This window comes from Urocitellus parryii, chromosome X, assembly GCF_045843805.1.
Source record: "Urocitellus parryii isolate mUroPar1 chromosome X, mUroPar1.hap1, whole genome shotgun sequence".
Taxonomy (NCBI): domain Eukaryota; kingdom Metazoa; phylum Chordata; class Mammalia; order Rodentia; family Sciuridae; genus Urocitellus; species Urocitellus parryii.
In genome coordinates, this window is record NC_135547.1 from 21,468,583 (window position 1) to 21,491,104 (window position 22,522).

The window sequence follows — 22,522 nt, forward strand, 5'->3', positions numbered from 1 at the left end:
ATAGAACATTACCCTAAGTCAAAGCTTAATCATCTACAGAAATATCTGTCACAGTTCTTATTCTTGGCTACCTGTCCTCTAGGGGTGCAAAAGGGCCAGTTAGAATATCAGTTAAACCAGTCTTTACTTGACATTTAAATCCACAAACTTAATGATCCACACTAGTTCTGTTTTGACTTAGCAACAGTCATTGACAAATAATAGACTGCATACTTTTTTCTTTTTCTTTTCCTTTTTTCTTTTCTTTTTTATGGTATCAGGGATTGAATACAGGGTCATTTAACCAATGAGCCACATTCCCAGTTCTTCTTTGTATTTTATTTTGAGACAGGGTCTTGCTAACTGCTCAGGACGTCGCTAAATTGCTGAGGCTGGCTTTGAATTCACCATCTTCCTGCCTCAGTCTCTGGAGAGGCTGGGATGCAGGCACGCACCATGGTGACCAACTAGACTGCACACTCTTTTGATTTCACTGTTATTATTTCATTTCATAAGATTTTTCCCAGAGATGGACTTATATTGATCCATCCCCACATTGCATTTAATACCACACCCCTTGCTATAAGTGAGTCTCTAGCATTGATGATATGCTTTCATACTGGGGATGTAGCTTGTGACTTAAAAAACTAAGCAAAGTTCTAAAAAACCAGCCTGCCTGGAGCATAAGCCTAGGAGCATGTTTTTCTTAGAATTATTTTCCAAAACATTCAACTAAGTTTCAGAGCTATGGAGTACATTACTGGCTACTTTATTTCAGTGCCAACTATAGAGATGGTTAGGGGTTAGGACACTAATGGAATCTCCTTGTTCCTTAATTTCTTGGACCATAGGAAGGTCCTTTTCTGCTCTAAAGTGTCCTTTTCTCTCTGGGTTCTCAAATTTATATTTGCATTTAATAGGTAGTATCATTTATAGGTAAGTAATTCCCTGTGCATGTATCTGTGTAACTAAACTGTAGAACTTACTCCAAGTTGATGCTTTATCATGTGCAGAAATATCTGTCACAGTTCTTATTCTTGCTTAGCTGTTCTCTTCACTTATATCCTTTACCAGTACTTCATCTCTTTATATCCCAGAGAAAGTTGGAAGAGGATTTTTAATTCAAACCAACAACTCCTGCCACTATTCATGGAAGCAAATGGTATCTTAAGGAAAATAAACAGACACAGGCAGCTCAGGTACAACAGATGCTTTGCAGTGATCTGGATAGCAATCCCCCATTCATCCTCAGCATGGGGGAGGAGGTTTAGGAAAGAATCATAGATGAGTTTAGGGAACCCAGATGAGTTGCAGGCTACTCTGAAGTTTGGACTCTACTATCAGGGCTTCATTTGCTGTTTTGATATACAACATTTGCTGACACACCAGACACATGCATATTAAAGGCTCACACAGTGACAAATTCCAAAGCCATATAGAATGAATAATGCAATCTTTTGAACCACTGTTTCCCTCCATCAGCACAGATAATCAAAATTGATTGTTTCCATTTCTCACAGAAGTCCCTCTTTCATTTTGTTTTGCACAAAAGACATTCCTTTAGAGTAGCATTTATATGAAAAACTGGTCTGTAATGTTATTAAGAGATTTTTTAGATCTAAGATTGATAACTCAAATGAATTTAAAGGGTCTGTGGCATCATCAAAGGCTATTTAAATGGGGAAAGTCATTTATTTAATTATAACTGTCTTTTTCTTGAGCTGTCTTTAACATTATAAAATGGAAAGTGACATTTGACTAGAGGGGGGAGGATCAATGAAGTTTTACACTTTGAAGCTTCTTTTGGAAAAATATATATGCATAGAGAGAAGAATGGTGAGGAATGAACATTCAAAGGCCTTCACAATTTTGTCTGTTATCCATCATTTTTAAAACTCCATGTCAGCCACTACCTTGTCTTTTTTTCATGAAAATATCTGTCTTTAGATTGCTCTACTAAGAAGTTCAAAAAAAGTGTTATCATAACTATGATAACAAAACTTTCAAGACAAATGATCAAAACAGAATGTAATTAAAATACTTGTGTACTGGGACTGGGGTTGTAGCTCAGTGGTAGATCACTTGCCTAGCATGTGTGAGGCCCTGGGTTTGATCCTTAGCACCACATAAAAATAAATAAATAAAAATGAAGATATTGTGTTCATCTACAACTAAAAAAGATTTTTTTAAAAAAAATTTGTGTAATTTGCATTTATTGACAAGTATAAAGTAAACTTTGAAGCAAAAGAAAGAACATTAGTTAGGTTCTCTTCTTTAGACTGGAATAATATCTAAATGCAATACATATGTGGGGGTGGGAAGGTGGATATGCAAATATTGCTTAAGGTGTTCATTTATTTCTTCTTTTAAGTATATCACTAATATATAAGTAAATATCACTTGAATATAAACAATTTACTAAGTAGAAAATATAATAAAATTACCTTATTATAAATGAACCACAGGAAAAGTGATTGTGGCAATTGTTTTTAATATTCATTGTCTCTTCAATTCCAGACAGCGAGTAGAAATTCTTTTCAGAATCTGTTAAAACCTGATATCACTAAAGTGGAACTTTTAAAGGATGTCCAGAACAAAAAAGATCTTATCATCCGACTGGTAGCTCATGATATTGATAAAAGAGGGTCAGAAAACAAGGTAGAAGAAGGCTTAACTTCTGACGAAGATGAAGTTATTCTACAAGAAGTTGTTAAAGAAGCTTTTACAGAAGAACCAATTCAAGGCTCAGTAGAAGAAGACATAAAGCCCATTGCAAACCCAGTGACATCCCCTAAGCCACTATTGAGGAAGAGAAGTCTGAAAAAATTTCTATCATTTAGCAAATATCGTCATCCCAATTCTAGAACATCTATAAAAAATATTGAAAGAATATCAACCCAGTGGAGAGAATCTAAGATGACAGAACCAAAAATAACTGTTTCTGAAGTTCGTGTTCCTACCTTGAAATCCTCAACTGACACAAATTCTTCTTATTGGGAGAGAAAGACACGATCTAGTGTAAGTGAGGAATATGACTAATATTAGTGTTGGGATTTTTTGGAGAAGGTAGAGAGTTTTACAAATGTGGTTCAAGCAATGTATCATGGGTAAGAAGGAAAAGGTACTAAACTGGATTTAGTGAGTCTCTACTACCTCTGATGATATTCACAGTGAATGGTAAATGATTAACAGACAAAGCTAGGAGCCTTAATTGAGGGGAAAAAAAAGATCATGGAGAAAGTCTTAAGTTACATAGAAGCACAAGAAAAACAGAAATTGGGAATCAGTAAAGAGAAATGCAGGCTACTTATTTTAAATGATAGGTTTTATCATTTCTTGTGTGCTGGTTGGCAAATATTCATTATAATTTTGGTGCACAGAAACTAAATGCCAATGAACTTGATCAAAAGATAGGCTGAAGGAAGTGAAATGAGGCATGCAGATTCAGCCTCTCTGGGTTAGAATTCTGTTTCTGCCACTTACTAGCTGTGTGACCTTGGTGCAAGCTACTTAGCCAACTTTTTCCTTAAAACCTACTTTACCAACTTGTTGAAACACAGCAAGTTAGTCAAACTATGTTGAATATTCCTCCTACAATCAGCTTGTGAGCCTGCAATCACTTTGACACAACTCCTGTCCCTGGTTCCTTATCTTAGTGATGGTCTGGGAGCCATTGACTTCTTGTGTTGGCTGTACCCAAAAAGTCATATCATACCATGTATTTTGAGACTGCATATGATTTAGGATTTCCTGGATTAACCCAGAAGCTGCAGTGAACCAAAGAAAACAGAGATACAACTCTGGTCACTGCAGGAGCTAGCTCACCAAATCAGTCTGCTCTTTACTGGGTAGCTATTTGAGATTTCATGACCAAACACAAACACAGTGTGCCTTATCTAAAATGATGGCTATATAGAAAACTAAGGAAATGCTACAGTATACTTTGACTTGACTTATTATAAATGCTACTTTGTATAATACTCAACTGGTACTTTTCCAGGTAGAAGAAATGAGATCTTCCACAGAACCAATACATTTTGCCATACATAGAATCATGAGCTCATCCTCATATAATGAAGATGATTTGCCTTCATATTCCAGGTACCCTCAGTTAAAGCAACATGAGTTGGTTAAGAAAATAGAAATCTGCAATAAATATTATGCTTAGGGGAAGAATGGGGCCCTTGAGTCAACCTATGAAGTAGTGTTTAGCCTCTCAATCTTCACCCCATCTCCCTTGTTTCCCTGCTCTGGTTACTTCCTGAATCTTCATATTTCATATTTCTCCCATTTCTATTTATCTGACTCAACTTCCTTCTCCTCAGACTTGATTTTCAGTATATAGTGGTCCAATTAGAGTTGTTAGATTAGGATTTTAATGTGTTAGGTTTTTGAGCCTGGGAGCCAGGTACTGGGTAAACAATAGTTCCTGTGCTAATGGCTTGCCCAGAAATTGTCCAGCTTAATTCCCTTAAGGTTCTAAATGCTCAACTAAATGTGGCATTGACTGTCAAAGGAGTCTCAAGAATAAAGGAGAAGGTGTAAGTTGAAGTATTCCAAGAAGAAATCTCAAAAGTAATGGAGTTTGATTTTAGCATTTAAGGATGGATAAAATGTAATTAAAAAGACCATCCAAGTTGAGAAATCCAGTAGAAGCAAAAAGGCTGGGCTAGGCAAAATTTACAGAGGACAGAGAGGATCAAAGTATACTGTACACTTGATGTCCGATTGATGCTATTTCCTAGAATGGCCAAAACATGTCTAAAATTGTTCTTACATTTATAAGAATTCACAAACTAGGAAGAGTAGCACTTTGTATCATGGGAGATAGTGGGTATAAAGAGAAAAACTGACCTGGTTGTACCTACATTCTTTTCTTCTTGGCACCATGAAATTAAGGTTTCTTTTTGACCTGATACCATTTTAGGACACTTACTCTTGACTCTCTCTTGACCCTATCTCCATTCATGATTTTTCAAAATATTTTTTAAAGAGAGAGGGAGAGTTTTTAATATTTATTTTTTTAGTTTTCGGTGGACACAACATCTTTATTTTATTTTTATGTGGTGCTGAGGATCGAACCCAGCACCATGTGCATGCCAGGCAAGCGTGCTACCGCTTGAGCCACATCCCCAGCCCTCAAAATATTTTTTTAGTTGTAGATGGACACAATATCTTTATTTTCATTTTGTTTATTTTTTTTATGTGGTGCTCAGGATCAAACCAGGGCTTTACATATGCGAAGCAAGCACTCTATCTCTGAGCTACAACCCCAGCCCATCATTCATGATTGTTTTAACATACAAGATTCGTGATGTAGGGAACCTTCAATTATTTGCATCAATGGAGAAGAGGAAGCTATATATATAAGACCAAATAAAAGTCAATATAGCAATCATTTGCACATGATTTGAGAACCCAGAGACACAATCATTTCAAACTTGCTTCTATATGAATAATGACTTTGACATATGTTCTTTTGCTTAATTAGCATTCCTTCATGTATTAAATCATAGAAAATTAAATGTCTTTTACCTTTTATTTTTAGTAGTGATGATGATCGCCCCCCAGATCCAAGTGCCAAAATAACAGAAGGTTGGATTGATTTTTTTTCCCTAATTTAAACTAGATGATATTTAAAAGGAGACTTTGTAAATTGCATTGATGAGTTTTCCTATTGTCAAACCTGAATTTAATCCTGGGTTTTCCAGTAGGTTGACCTACTTTGGAGGAGTACTAGGTCAGTTAATTAGTTCACATGAACCAACTAGTTTGCCTTTTCAAAGGGCAATTTCATTAATTATTAATGATAGAGTATATGATATGATATTTAAGTTCACATTTATCGTACTCCTGTGGGAACTTACCAGGAAAAAAGAGTTTATCACACTGATAATTTATATGGGGACCCAACCCCACACTACTAAAATTTAATCATCTTAAGAGTGTATGCTTGGTTTGTATAAGTAGCTTAACCCTACTAAAATATATTTTAAAAAATCATTTAAAGGTAAAGATTAAACCTGAATTTATTTGCTTACATTAAAATGTAACTAGGATAGACTCCACTTTATTTTTATCTGTTAGAATCCATTCATTAAAATATTTATGAGTTGAATGTTTGGTCCTCAGTTTGTTGAAACCTCAGCATCAGTGTGGTTCCAACAAGGACAGCACTTGATGTAGGAGTGTCATATTTACTGTAAAGATGGCCTTGAAACTCAAACCACATTACTTGCTTTGACCTTGACTATTTCAAGTCTGCAATTCACTCAAGGATTTACTCAAGAAAAGTGTCCTCTCCACCCAAAGGTGGAAATGACATTTATTAAAAGATGAACCACGGAATTGCAGTATGTCAGAATTCCATGAACACATACTGCAAAGGGTGGTGATACATCATGATGTGTTTCCTACATTGTGGAATCAAGGGCTATACAGCCCAAAATAAGTCATTGAGTACAAAAAAACCTCCTAGTTTTAGAGATGAAGAAAATGAGGTTCAGCATAAAGAGTTGTTGCCCAAGGTTATACAATTAGTCAGAATGTAAATTCAAAATCTTCTAAACCTGACTCCAATGTCAGTATTTTGTTCAACTTCATTATTTAAGTCACCCTTAGTTAATATATCTTTTGGTAATACTATACCTACACAATTCATTCATTTATTCAGCAAATATTCACTGAACACTTTCTTTGTGCTAGACACTGTTTCAAGTGCTGGGGTTGTGAATCAAACAAAAAGTGCTTGCCCTCATGGGACTTAAGTTGGGAGTGTATGTGAAAGCAGGAAACATAAACACAAAAATTTTAGATATGAATGAGTACTTCCCATTCTTACCTTGAGTAAAATCCAGATCCCTTACAATTACTTACAAGGTCCTTGAGGGTCTGAACACCACTCCTTCCCCATAACCTTCCTGACCACCTCTCTTGATGATCTCTCTTAAATCATTCCATTCCAGCTACACCAAGTCTCAGACACACCAGGCACTCTCCTATCTCAGGGCCTGGGCACTTGCAAGACTGCCTGCAATGGTCTTCTCTCAGATATCTGCACAGGTTACTCCTCACCACCTTTAGATATTTGTTCAAACATCATCTTCTAAGTGAAAGCCTTCTCTGAGAACCCTCTTTAAAATTGAAACCTCACAGCCACCCCAACATTCCCTATGTCTTTCCATGCTTTAATTTTCTCCCTAGCACTATACCATCTGATAGACTGCATATTTCTATTATTTATCTATATCCCTTCTCTAGAATGTTAGGATTTTGTTCTGTTCACTGTGTTCCCACATGCCTAAAAAAGACACACTTAGTAGATATTCAGTAAGTACTTGTAGAATCTCTGAATAAATATGAAAGAAAATTAAGAGTAAACATGAAGTCCAGAAACATGTCCTTAATGACAAGGAGTCAGCCACAGGAAGATCTAGAAGAGGGCCCCAGACACAAGATATAGTAAGTAGAAAGATTATGCTTTTAAACTGTATACAACCAAAAAGTTGAAGGGGCTCTTGGAAATCCTCCACAGCCTAATCTCTCATTTTACAGATGAGCAAAGAGGCCTGGAGTTTGAGTAGTTATACAAGGATGCATAGCTAGTTGAAGAGATTGCCTCTTTTGGCACTCTAGCCTGGATTCCTTCCACCACATCACTCTCCATCTTTCCCAGTATTGGAGGAAAGAGCCAAGACCTGTACCCAGCATTCTAGAGATCTAGCCTCTTCAAGCTTTTTCTGTTTGCCTAAATTCTATGATTCTTTGATGGAAGTATTTAAATTGCTTTTGTTATAAAAATAACTATTGTGTCTCAGAAATAACTGTTTCCTAATACTCTGTTTTCATCACAGAAAGTCTTGCAGAGCTAGATCCAGAAAGGTCAGGCAGTGTTAAGGTAAGTATTTTTCACAGGCTCATTGTTATCCAGTGGGACCTTGGAAGAAATGGCCTGATCATTAAGGTGAAATAGAAAATACCTGTGTGCTGTGCCCTGAGGGACCACCCTTTGTTCACCATTCTCTTGCCCAAATCTGTCCCAGCTGGGGTTCACTCCTGATACCTAAAATTCCCTTCAACAAAGTCCTCACCTGTGGTTCAAGTCCTTGCCCTTGTCTTAGTGTGCAGAGTAAACCACAGGTGCCTCTTAGTTCAGTTCCACTCATTAATGCTATTCCCGAAACCTCTGAGGGAAAGGCAGTGAGTGAGTCCTATGGCACTCACAAGTAGACCTGGGGAGAAGCCTGGTTGGGACAGAGATGCTTCAGAGAGGACGAGGCACTTCTTAAGACAAACAAATACTGATTCCAACCATATCCCAATGTTATGGAGGACTGGCCTACAAAACCCCCTCCCCAGTAAATCTCCCACAAGAGCAGAAGGTACAGAACCTTCTCTGTTTTATATCACCCTTGCTTTCCCTCTTGTTCAGTCTAATCCCACTCTGAGCATATGAACACACACACATACACACACACACACACACACACACACACACACACACACAGAGCCATCAATTTTCCAGTCATTTCTTATTTATCAATAGTAACATTTGTGTGACCGCCTCAGGCTTCATTAGAGACCACAGTTTTCAAGTGAAATTATAGAGGACAGGTAGAATCTCCATCTGGAGGCCAACTGACAGGCTGTTCCTTCTGCCAAGCTGATTCTCCAGTTCATCTAGACTGTTTTTTCTAATTGTTCTTCTGCCTTGCTTTTTCTTTTTTAGCTATAGAATTCTAGTTAAAGGTATGTTCCACTGAGATACTCAGTGTGCTTTATTGAGTAGTACAGAAATAATTGCTGGTATGTAGTTCCACGAAAATGGTAGTCTCTGTATATATGAATGCAGGAGTTCTCCAGTGTCAGACTCAGAAAAAGAGGTTACATGTTTCTTTTCATGGTAAACTCCTTACATGGTCTACAAGCCCCTACATGAGCTACCCACTCCTTCCCCTCCTTTCCACATTACCTGTCAATCGCTACTCTGGCCACATTGATCTCCTTCCAGCTCCCCTAACATGCCATGCCTGCTCCCACCTCAGAGCCTTTGCACTTGCTCTTCCTCTGCCAGGAACTCCCTACCCCAAGATAGCTGTGTGGCTTGCTCCCTCATCTTCTTCTGGCCTTTGCTTAAAGGTTATCTTTTCAGTGAGGCCTTTCCTGACCACCCCATGAAAAATACACATACATACACTAACCCCCTTATCACACTTTATTTTGTTCATAGTACTTAATAAACCATTCATTTGACAATTATTTATCAAGTGCTACTATACCAGACAATGAAGTTTCAGCAGTAAACAAAGATGACAAAAATACCTGTTCACGTGTTCTTATTCTCTGGATATTATATATATATATATATATATATATATATATATATATATATATATATATATATATATATATATAACGTGTGTGTATGTGTTTATGAGTCATGAGGCGAGGGCCTTTTCTCTTTAGTTCATGACTATATCCCTCACACTGAGTATCCCTAACATAGTAGATGCTCAACAAACATTTGTTGACTGAATAATGACTTAGCTTCAGAGTCAAATTTGGTCTCCATATCAGGAGTTCCCAAACACTCTTCCCAGGAATGTGATGCACAGTTATATTTATGAACCACCACAAAGAGCAGAGAAGGTCTCAACATTCGCTGTACATCAGAACCATGTAACAAACTTTGAAAATAACTGGTGCCCAGCTCCTACCCCCAGAAATTTTTATTCATTAGGCTGTCCCTACCAACTGTACATTAAAAGCTCCCCAGGGGATTATAATGTATAACCAACACCAAGAACCACAGATTTAATCTACTCACATGAGGGGTTTGGTGTTGTCTGCCCTTCCAGCTTCTCAACCTGGCTGCATAACTCCGCACGTGGGGAACTGAAAAAAACATTCCTGTACTTGCTCTGTCCTCAGGTATTCCTGTTAAGTTGGGTTGAGTCCAAAGCCTGTATTATTTAAATTCCACCAGGTGGTTCTATTGTGCAGGCAGGGTTGAGAACCACTGCTTTAGATTGTCCCTGTCCTAGTTTATCACTTTAAGTATCCTATTTGGTAATATCTTAACCCATAAGCTGTCCCAAATGCTCTTGGAAGAACTAGAGTCAAACTCTTAAGATATATTTTGCTCTCCGCCTAAACAGAACACATTTCTCATCTTGCATGTATTTAGACATTACTTTGTTTATGTTCCACTTCTTTTGGAACTGTCACCACCATGGAGTAGCTACCCTATAGCCAAGCCACCTGCCATAGCCTATTTTATGCCTTCCAGACCATGCTGCTTCTTAATTCCAAAAGTGATAAAGGTCCACAGACGAAAGCTAGGGCCTGAGCCATTCTTCATGCCTGACCGCCACTTCCATGCACCCTACCACTTTCTGGCTTCAGACCACACAATTGCTAAGAATTCTCTAAAAGGAAATTGGAATGATAACATAAACATCCCTTTACTCTTATGTCCCTTAAGACCTTGTCCATCACATCATTACCTTCTCTTAGAGAAGATCTGTAATATATTCCATGTCCCAGGATGCAGGAGGCAGACATGACTGGCATTTTCATGACATGGGACATTGAAGACCTTGAAATGATCCCACAAGGGCAGCTAAATTCTGCATCCCAGTCTGGGGCCAATTCTGGATGTCATCATTGTTTAAAATGATGAGAAGTCAAGCATAGAAATGTCTAAAGCCCCAGAGAACAATTGTTTGAGTCTATAGCACATACAGATTACGGGGTACAATGCCACAATGGTGGTGCTCCACCCTTGAGGGTTTCTAGGTATTTCTAGTGTTCACTACTCAACAAAGGACAGAGGACTAACACAATGTTTCCCTTTTGTACTGGCAGTTCACAACCCTCTTTCAACGTGCAAGTATTCTTAGCAATGTACAGTCTTCAAGTGATGATCTTGCAGGTACAAAATATATATACTTTTCTAATACAGCTCTCAATTATGACACTTGGAATATAAACATTTTGCTGATGCACTCCCCTAGAGCAAGGAACTCCTGTTTTGCAGTGTCTCCATCCACCTCCACTGTAGAGTTGAAATAATATTATTTACTATGAATATAAATCATGATTTGCAAGTTGTTACTGCAAACCTCTGACTTGAACCTCACAGTATAGGGGTAACAGGTATTGAATACATTGATTAGGTACCAGTTGTATACCAGAGTGCTTTTTCTCACATCCCCTCTGTGAAGCATTGTCTCCATTTAGTTAATAAGGAAACAGTCCCAGAGGTGAAATAGCTTACCATTATGTGCTCTCTCTACAAGTCATGTCCCATTTTACATCAGATAAAAATGAAGGGAAATGACCTGGCTGAGGTTGCATAGCCAGCAAATGGCCGAACTGGGGCTCAAACTCTGCACAACTTGTGGCTTTCATCCCACATACTTTCTTTCTGCCAGCCTGGGGCTACATCCAGTCATCGCTGTACCCCAGAAATAGGCAATGACAAGGACAGACTGCAAAGTTTAGTGGAAAGGAGAGGAAGACCCCCATAGAGGTTCCCATGACATATCAAGTAGTAAAATCACATTCTTCTTTACCTTTAGTTTGATAGGAACATACCTCTTCCCCACTACTATATTCTGCAGGATAAAAAAAACTCACTGGACAGCAGTTATAAAGTCAAAGATTATATTTTTGTGCTAATAAGGGCCATGGGAGGAATAAATACAAATGGACAACTTTATGCTAAGATGCTCAAAATGGCAGAGTCCCACATAAGAGAATTTATTAAAAATTGCAATGCTGTCTATTTATGAAAACCCACAAGAAAAAGGACTTCTGGACCAGTACATGCCCATTACATCTTATACTGTATTTTTTAAAAAGACAGTTTTATTGGGAATCTAAATCAGTTTATTAGGTGCATTGATTCACATTATGCACTTAGAGTGCATTATGGCCTATTCACTTCAGCCATACAAACCTCAGGCACATGTCTCTCTTCACAGTGACCAGTATCAACCAGATGGACCCCACTACTCTGCCCATAAACCCATCAAAGCATCGGAATATCTGTGTCAAAGAGAATTGGTCTCACCAAGGTGACTTCATTTTTTAATATTCTATTTTTTAGTTGTAGATGGACACAATAACTTTATTTATTATTTTTTATGTGGTGCTGAGGATCAAACCCAGTGCTTCACTGAGCTACAACCCCAATCCCAAGGTGACTTTATTTTAACATGAAACCTAACTCTCCTACTCCCAATACAGAGTGAACACCACATCTACTGCTTGGTTTTTCTTTGACTTTGAAAGGAGTATGGATAAGTAACCAAAGTGTTTGCTGTGCTCAAGATGAGCTTCGTGTGTGCTGGGATCCTAGGATAACAGCCACCTGCTAATCTAGAGCAATATGTAGAATCTCATAGTGACTGGCAAATTAGTTGGGCACAGTGATGCACACCCATAATCCTAGCAGCTCAGGAGGCAGAGACAGGAGGATCCCAAGTTCAAGGTTAGCCTCAGCAACTTAATGAGGCCCTAGGCAATTTAGTGAGAACCTGTCTCAAAATTGAAAAAATAAATTAAAAGTGCTAGGGATGTAGCTCAATGGTAAAGTGTCCCTTGGGTTCAATCCCTAGTATGCCCCCCCATAAAAAGAATGCACAGCAACTAGCAAGTTGAGGGGCATTTTTTCCAAGTGCCATCTAAGATGGTCATTAACAGCAACATCCTGGTCCCTCCCCAGGCTTACCCACTCAGTATCTCTGGGAAATAATGTCCAGGCAAATGCATTTTTAACAAGATTCCCTATATTTCAAAAATAGTGCTTCTTTTTTCCACTCCAGTGAGATTTTCAGAATATGTTCTTGCAGTACATGCCTTAGTCTTGCAACAAAAATCTTTGTCTAACTTTTTCAAACTATTTAGGTCCCCATTCAAGCTTCTGTCTTTGGTCCCTATAGATTTTGACTTTTTCCTTTTTAATGTCTACATCATTCTTGGAATTGGCTCAGTAGGCTTTTTTAGTGTTATCAGCTATGATGAGGAAGACATGTTTTGCAGAGTTGGCTAAAGAAACATCAGGGTGCAAGGAGTGCACCTACTTCTCTTAAGAGCTTGCCATGGTACCAACTTGGCTACTTTCTGCCAATCTGACCTTAGATGAAGGGTCTGAACTCACCAACCTCTCCTGCTTTCCTCACAGGGGTATCTAATACAGCAAATAAAGACTCTGTGAAAGCATAAGATTATTTTCTGTAAATGATACTGAGTCCTAATTATCAATCCCCTATCATGACCACCTCAACTAGAAAGACTAATCAATATCTGTATCTCTCTTGGTTGTTTACAGACCCTAAGCCTAGTACTTCCAAACAGGGCTCTGAAATGATGAAGAAGGTGTCATCAGCTATGGCAAAGGCGTTTTCAAGGTCTAACGCCAATATTTCTAAGTCTTCCCCACCCCCACCCTCACCTCCTCATGAAGACAGAAGCTGAAGCTCCTATAACTGACATAAATAAGCATGCTAACCTTCTTCTCAAAATAAATGGGTTTTTGAGCATGACACAGTGTCTATCCTACATGCAGATTCTCATGGATGCTGAACATAAGGAAAGTTTGATCAATGCTTTTGTTGAGCATTCTGGCATGGAAAGAAGAGCTGGGCCTCACACACAAATGCATCTCCTAGGCAGTATGGGTTTTAAGCTCTGCTCTTGAGGGCCCTGAAGCCTTATTGGGAAAATAAGACTGATAAGTAAAGGTGTGATACCAATAACATAGTGTGCTATGAAGTACTTCAGGGATCTAAGGGATCCCAAGGAGGGAGTCATTGCTGTGAGCTGGAGTGATCAAAAGTTTCCTAGGACTAGAATTCAGCCAAATCTCAAATGATGAATGGGTTTAAGTGGGCATGGAAAGTGCCAAAGAGGCTTGCACTATGAACCACACATCTACTTCCAATTCTGCCATGCCTGAAGGTTACAACTGAGTGCTGTCCAAGAGAATGTTTGCTGATAAGTGGATTGGTTTACATATACAGAGTCTAGTATAGCAGGCACCAGACACATATGTGGCCATTGAATCACTAGGAGTGATTAAGGAACTGGAATTTTTTCATTTTATCTCAATTTAAGTAACCATATGTGGCTGTTGGCTCTCTCATTGGCTAGTGCAGTTCTAGTCAGTATGTGGCCTCATGGACACAAGCCAATTCAGGTGATGCTGAAGGGTTCCTTGAAAATTCATTTCCAAAGTCTTTCCCCAAACATCTAAGGCAGTGCAGCGATGTGACTCCTCAGAGGATCTCTGAAACCTTCAGTCATTCTCTTGACCTCTTTAAGACACATGCACCACCAATGTGACTAGAAGCAAGTTCATGCTTTTCAGCCATACCTGTTCATCCATATTCGCCAAAACTTAATTTAATGGAGAAAGCATAGGCCCCATCTAGGCCTCACCAAACACAAACCCTGATGGCACCTTGATCTTGAAGGAAGGAATCAAAGAGCAGATTAGAACCTGTGTTCACCAGGGGGCCTCAAACACAGTGCTGGTCTAGAAACAGCTTCTCTAGACAAAAACATCACCTTGGTACTGAAACAACCATTCTGGCCTCCCTCGAGCCACTCAGTAAACAGGAAAATGGTCACTCATCTAGTTATTCTCTATCTTGGCTTTATCCAAAGGTAGGTTAGAGGAAGTTCCCAGAAATACTTTTTGGCAAGTAAATTTCCTTCATGTGTACCTGCATTCCATGAATGTTAAGTGAACTGAATTTTAGTATCTAGAATGCCAGGCAATTCTGATGCCCACATATATATACTCAAACTTGGCTATCTTCATCTGCTCACTCATTCCTGCCTGCCCTCACATACTAAATAAAATTCATCAAATGCAGCAGCATAAGTTTTGAAGTCAGTTCTTAAAGGTCTACAATATAATAAACACTGATCTTACATGTTTTTAATTCATTTTTATTAGTAACAAAAATTCGTACAGAAATCCAAAATACAAAAGATACAGTGAAAAGCCTTTCCTCTCCTTCCCATCACCCAAATGCTACCTACTTCTCTTAAGAAATGAGTTCTGCTACTAATGAAGATAGTCTGAGAAATAAAAAAGTACATTAACATCTATCTTTAAAAAGAAGTTCAAGTATCCTCCCTTCAGAAAAGCAGAAAATAGGGAGGAAGGGGAAAATGGAAGGAAAGACAAAGAACATCAATGTGTTCTTTGACAGCCATCATTTTCTGGTAACACTGCTTGGAGCTTGTTTCTATGCTCACAATCCCACCTTTGAATAAACAAAGTCAGCCAGCCCTCCTTTACGGAATGCTGTTGGGATAATTAACCAATATCCAAAAGTGAGCACCAGAATAGGAGAAAAGGTACCTAGCATATCTGTTCAAAGTCTGCTGGCTAAAATATATTAAAATCTATGAGCTAGGTGTGCCAAAGTCCTGCTAGTCTGATCCTTGTTCCCATCTGGGTATCAGTTTCCTACAGCAGTGCAGGTCGCTGTGCTGGAGGCCAGCAGAAGGAGGAGTCAACTTACTGAAATTTTGCAGGTCTGTTCTGAGCACCACCAAGGTTGGAAAAGTAGACAAAAGTAATTGCATTCAAAGAATAAGCAGGAAAAAAAGGAAGGATGAAGGCATAAGATGAAACCCTGAAAACCAAAAAAATGAAAATGAACCAAAGCTTGAGGTAAAGCCAAAACCTGAGGAAAAGTCAGATTGGGAGGAAAAAGCAGAAGAAACTTTTCATGAATGGTTGATTCAACCTCTCCAGGAATTTAGAGAAGTTATACACAACAGGCACTTAGGCAATGAAGGTATGTTTAGGGAAGTGGATGAAATAGATAAGGAGAATAAGAAACAAACTTATAATGATGCACTGGTGAAGTTAATGAAAACCATCTTTACCCCTATTTAATATAGTTAACCTTGATTTCTATATTACCTGATTGCTACATAACATTTTTATTAGCATTTTCCTGATATCTTTGTCCATCTTTCTACTTTTAACCTGTTGCTGTTAGAAGTGGTCTTAGATGTCTCTCCTGTTGTCTATATCTATTGTATTTTGAACCAATCTACAAGTCTCTACCTTTTAATAGAAGAGTTTTACTCATTTGTTTAAAAAGAAGAGGTTTCTGATAATATATAAAATGAAAAAGGTTATATTTTTGAAGAGTACATTTGTATATTACATATATGAACACAAAAACTGGTGAAGGATGACAGGCAAAAAGTATCATCTCAGTGGTAGGATTATGAATTTTTCCTGTTTATTTGAATTGTCCATATTCCTAAATGAATACACATTATCATTGTGAAAAATGATAAAGGTTTTTATAACTAAAAAAGCATCAAAATGTATGAGCTAGTATCTACAGTCCTTGGAGATGGAACCATTTAAAGAGCTAAAGCCTACACATAACAACGCAAACTGGGCCTCACCTGCAATGAAAGCAAATGCAAATTAGAATAACCTGAAGGTATCAAGATAACTTTCAGAGAAGATAAAAAGGAATAAAATGATAAAATTCAAGGTTGTCCAGAATGTAGGGAAAAATTGCATTTGAATTCTATAGTGCTGATAGTTCTACCAATTTAGCATTTCTGAAAAGCAAACTGACAATAAAGCAAGCTACGGTTCTATCTGTACTTTTGGAGCTGGTAACTCCATTTTGGAGAATATGGTCCTCGGAAAATTCTAAAAGGAGGAAAAATTTTAAAAGGACTGAAAAATTTTCCAAAGTAGTACTATTATTAAAATGGAAAATTAAAATAATCCAAGTGGGAGACTGTTATGCTGTATTAGTAAGAAATGCTATATAGCCACTGAAAATGATATGGATAGTGACAACACAGAAATGTCCATACAAGTGAAAAAAAAAACAAAGATATGCACTCCAATAACAATCACAAAGTATTGTCATGCATTTGTCATTTAACAATCATGTTGTATACTATTAAAAATTCAAAGACCTCAGGGATTTAAGATGAAAGGAGGCCAATGCATTGAGGGACCAATGCATCTTGGATGACATTCTATGGGTCATACTTAATTTATTAAATGCCAAATTCTTATCACAAATGTAATTGCTGATTATTTTCTACTGAAAAAAAATATATAACCTGCTCTTATCTATTTTATGATGCACTTTCCAGTAACACTTGCAGAAATCAGGAGCCACTTATTTAGTAAAGGAAGAACTCTAGGTTAAATCCTTCATAGTGCAAATAATCACACCCAAAATTACATCTTCAAAGTTTACATTTTCAGATCAAATAAAAGACACCAGGAAACATTTGGTCACAACAGCCCAGTGCAAAACACTTTACACTTCAGTAGAATATGATTTAGATGACGACCATGTCATTCCTTTCAACAAGCTTCAAAACATGTTTACAGAAAGGATGGCCTGTTCCAGATAAAGATTATTTCCAATTTAAGAGTCAATGAGTCCATCAACTGCCAAGACAGGTACTTACTAGGGACATGAACTAACAGGAAACAGAACAGAGACAGACAGACTCAGGCATTAATTAGGCCACATCATAAAATAAATATGCCAAGAACTAAAAGCATTTTTGTGAGCATTTCATTTAATGTGGCTGTTAAGCATTGAGGTCATTGGAAAATTGTCCACCAATGAACTTCCACTGTCCTCTGTAAAGGGAACCTGTGAAAGGAATGAGAACAATCACTGTTCCCAAAGGTTAACTAAAACAAATGGCTAGTGGGCATGGTGGTTCACGCCTGTAATCCCAGCAGCTTGGGAGGCTGAGGCAGGAGGATCACAAGTTCAGGGCCAGCCTCAGATATTTAGCAAGGTTCTAAGCAACTTAGTGAGACCCTGTCTCAAAAGAAAATATAAAAAATGTGGGGATGTGGCTTAGTGGTTGAGCAACCCAGGATTCAACCTCTGGTACCAAAATAATAAATAAAAATAATGGCTAATGGATTGTTTCAGGCTCAGCCTAATGAAGGCTAAATCTGTGCCTCTAGAATCTGAATGCTGGGAGCATAACTGACAGCTGGCCACAGTGGCTGAGCTGCAGCTGAAACCCAAATGGCTAAAATCTACCATCAATCACATCTTCACCAAGCCTAGACTTCCCATGGGCATGCCCCAGTAGGGCAGAATCACTAAAGCAAATGATTTCTTTAAGACCCTGAGACTGCCCTAACAGAAAACTTTGAGCCAGGGGCCAACCTCGTATAAGATGGCAAGGAGTAAACCTATCATTTACCTCCCAGAAGCAGAAAGGAGACAATGAGACTTCGTGGTTTAGAACAAGAGTTTATTAAAACACAGTGAACACTATGAACATCCACATAGCTTCTCCAACTCCCCTGCTCCCAAGTACCAGGGCAATGCAATAGGCTCAGATGAATGCAACATATGTGGGGGGTTGGATTACAGCTGAGGAATCTGGGGTCAAGGACTTGGGACTTTTTGTGTAATGAGCAAACAAACCAGTATCCCTCCCCTGGAAAGCAAGTTTAAATAGTACTCACACTGTGATCACCTTGTCATACTTAGTTGCCTATGTGACTGCAGCAATAGCTCAGTATTAGGAGATGGATAAACTTACAGTCTAAGCCAGCCAATAAGAACATGAAGGTGTGCTAAGGGTCTAACCTATGACATAGGGTGGCAGTCCACTGCTAACAATTTCTATGGAGATGGCCTAGGGGAATGGCCTTTCAGGTGTGCTAGCACCTTGAAATATGGGATGGGAACACTCAACCAGACATCACTGAGGGTACTGATCCTGCAACCACTATGTTCTTCTTTAGTGCTATATCATATTATATAGCACTTCCCCTGCACCAGAAGAGGCTACAAACTAATTCCCAAAGCCTAGAACTAATGTACCCCTCAGAGGAGCTGAATGCAGCCTCTCCTGATTATTAAGGGGATGAGTAGGGTTTAATCCCAACATAGCCTGGCTGCGAAATACTGGGCTTATTAAGTTAGAGCACACATACCAGCGAGCTACTAGAATCAGCTGACACACACCAACAAGAAAGCACTAGGTTTGGATTTCAAGGATGCTATATCAAGAAGGCCAGAAAAGCAAGATTTCAGACTTGGAAGCACTTTCTCAGGATTCACGATTTAACCCCCTGGCAAAGACCACAGTGGGCAAGCAGCCTCTAGGTGGCTCCTGGAAGGCTGGTAAAAGTAATGGCCAATGCTGAAAAAAATAGCGGCCTTAGCTGCCTTGGAAAACAGCACAGAAAGAAAGTCAAAAGAAAAGGGTATACTGGAGTAGAGGGACTATGTGATCAAAAACCCCATCATATGACAGTATTCCACAGAGGGGTCAGAGAAAACAAGGGCCATCAGGAATGTACTGGTGACAGGGGCACTAGCATGCCTAAGGTCAGGGTAGCCTCTGCTGCAAGTCAAAGAGGACAGAGGGAAACCCTCAGAGGTGGACTCTAACATCCAAGGGAATAAAGGGGCTCCAGAGGAACAGAGAGTAGGTAGATGCACTTAAGCACCAGACTCGGGGAGGCCACAAATACTGTAACTACAAGGTCTGATGGGTAGCCAGGAGGGCTTTATTTTCAGGCAGTCTGGAAATGGCTAAAGGAACATGGTATCCCCAAGAGCAATTCCAACAGCCAAACAAAGGTGTTACTCAGTATCTAGAGGCTGAAAAAGAGTGGAAGAACAGGAGCCTGAGTACTTTTCCTCTAATAAAAATTTATAATTTCTTAATCAACTCCCAGACTTCTTCAGCCCATTTCAGATCTGGAAAGAGGGATCTGGGTTCCTGGGGAGGACAATGGTACGCAATGACTTCCCTAAACTTCCCCAAAGGAACCTACAGCCACTTACTTGAATGTATGTACACTGGGGAAGGAATATTCCAACATTTTGATGTACAGTGCACTGAGAACCTAAGTTGACTGATACCTAGAGACTGGAAGCATCATCACAGTGCCCGTTAAACTGAGGATTTATTGAGGCCAAGTAACAACTAAGTTCTGAGTGACTCAAATAGGGCTCATAGTGAGCCTACTGATTTACTCAGTGGTCATTTCCTAGACCCAAGTATATAACTGGAATCGTTTTGGTAGTTGGAATAAGCCCCACAAGGATTCCATTGCCTGTCGAGGAACAGCTGTCCCAATGAGAAAAGCCAAGTAGAAATGTCTAAAACTGAATGCCACACTTGGATAAGATGGTAAATTATGATGATTAGTTTGTATTAATTTGTCTTAGGCTGGCTATAGCTCCCAGTTGTTCAAAACACTAAATCTAGGTGTTGCTGGGAAGATATTTTATAGATGTGGTTAACATCTACTATCAACTGATCTTAAGATTACCCCTGATGAGTTGAGTGGGTCTCATCTAATCAGCTGAAAGCCTTAACAGTAAAAACTGTTCCCCTGGTAAAATTCTGCCTAAGGACTACAATGTCAACTCTGACCTTATGAATTTTAGGCTTACCTAATCAAGCCCTCACAACTGTGTGATTCAATTCTGTCACGTTTTAAAACAACAAGACAAAATGATTCAGTCAACTGCATAGGCCTTTGTCACTGGCTAACACAGACCAGGCACTATGGGCACATGAACAAAATAGACACAATGGCAGAGTCAGAGGCAAATAGCAAGGACTACTATTTATCAGGTCTGATCCTGCAGGACTTTTCTAAAAGCTGACTTTAGCTCAACAACCCACCATTGGTCTTGCTGGAACTTTCTTATACCTGCATTACAAGAATTTTCCTAAACATCCTTCTTCCACTCTCTTCTTCAGACATCACACCTAACACCATAGTCTGACAGTTTTCCCACACTCCTCCAGCTCCCTCTCTATTCTTCTTTATGGGAATTTCAATCCCACCACAATCTCCTGCACAGATAATCAAGGACCTACCCAAACTAACACACAGGATAATCTAAGTACATATTAAAGCTCTGATCCTCCCTTTTGCAAGGTCAGAAATTCAATTTCAACCACTTGTGTTTCTTCTTCTGTGAAGTGCCTATTCAGTTCTTTGCCCATTTATTAACTGAGTTATTATTTTTTTGGTGTTATGTTGTTTGAGTTCTTTGCATACCATGGAGATTAATGCTCCATCTGACGTACAGGTAGCAAAGATTTTTTTTTTCCCCATTCTGTAGGCTCTCTGTTCACATTCTTAATTGTTTCCTATGAAAAAATGTTCAACATCTCTAGCAATTACAGAAATGCAAATCAAAACTACAGTGAGATTCCATCTCACCCCAGTCAGAACAGCAATTATGAAGAATACAAGTAACAATTAATGTTGATGAGGATATGGGGGGAAAGGCACACTCGTACATTGCTGATGGGACTAAAAATTGGTGCAAGCACTCTGGAAAGCAGTATGGAGATTCCTCAGAAAACTTGGAATGGAACCACCATTGGATCCAGCTATCCCACTCCTCGGTTTATACACAAAGGACTTAGTATCAGTATACTATAGTGACGCAGCCACATCAATGTTTATAGCAGCTCCATTTACAATAGCTAAACTATGTAACCAACCTAGATGCCCCTCAATAGATGAATGGATAAAGAAAATGTGGCATATATACACAATGGAATATTACTCAGCCTTAAAGAAGAATGAAATTATGGCATTTGGCAGTAAATGGATGGAACTGGAGCATATCATGCTAAGTGAAATAAGCCAATCCCAGAAAACCAGAGTCCGAATGTTCTCTCTGAAATGTAGATATTAACCCAAGGGAGGGTAGGGAGCAGAAGAACAGAAGTTCATTGCATTAGATAAAGGGGAATGAAGGAAAGGGAAGGGGTAAGGGAATAGGAAAGACAGAATGAATCAGACATAACTTTCCTTTGCTCATAAATGAATACATGACCACTCTAACTCCACATTATGTACAATCATAAGAATGGGATCCTAATTAGAATGGGTTGTACTCCATGTATGTACACTATGTCAAAATACACTCTGCTGTCATGTATATATCTAAAAACAAGAATTTTTTTAAAAAAAGAAAAGAAAGAAGTTGAAAATGAGCTCAGGATTTCAAAAAAGAGAAATTCAATTTTAACAATGGAGCACAAGCATTAAAGATCCTGTGAACCTGTTCCTCCCAAGGAACTGATAAGGACTGATAAGAAAACTAAGACTAACAATGAGAAGGAACTGCTAAGACCACCAGGACTGACAAGTGTTCCCATTGCAGCAAGAACTGCTACTTGAAAACTGAAGTAGGCCCAGAAGGAAGCCTTATATAACTGGAACATAAAAAGGAAACTGACTAGCCAAAAGGTACAAACAACTCAAAAATCCATCCATAAACAAAATGTGATATATCTATACAATGGGATATTATGCAGCCATAAAAAGGAATGAAGTGTGAGCCAGGCATGGTGGTACACACCTGCAATCCCAGGAACCTGGGAGGCTGAGGTGAGAGAATCACTTAAGCCCATGAATTAAGAGACCAGCCTAGAAAACACAGGAAGATCCCATCTCGAAAAAAAAAATATGAAGTACTGACACATGCTATGATATGGCCAAACC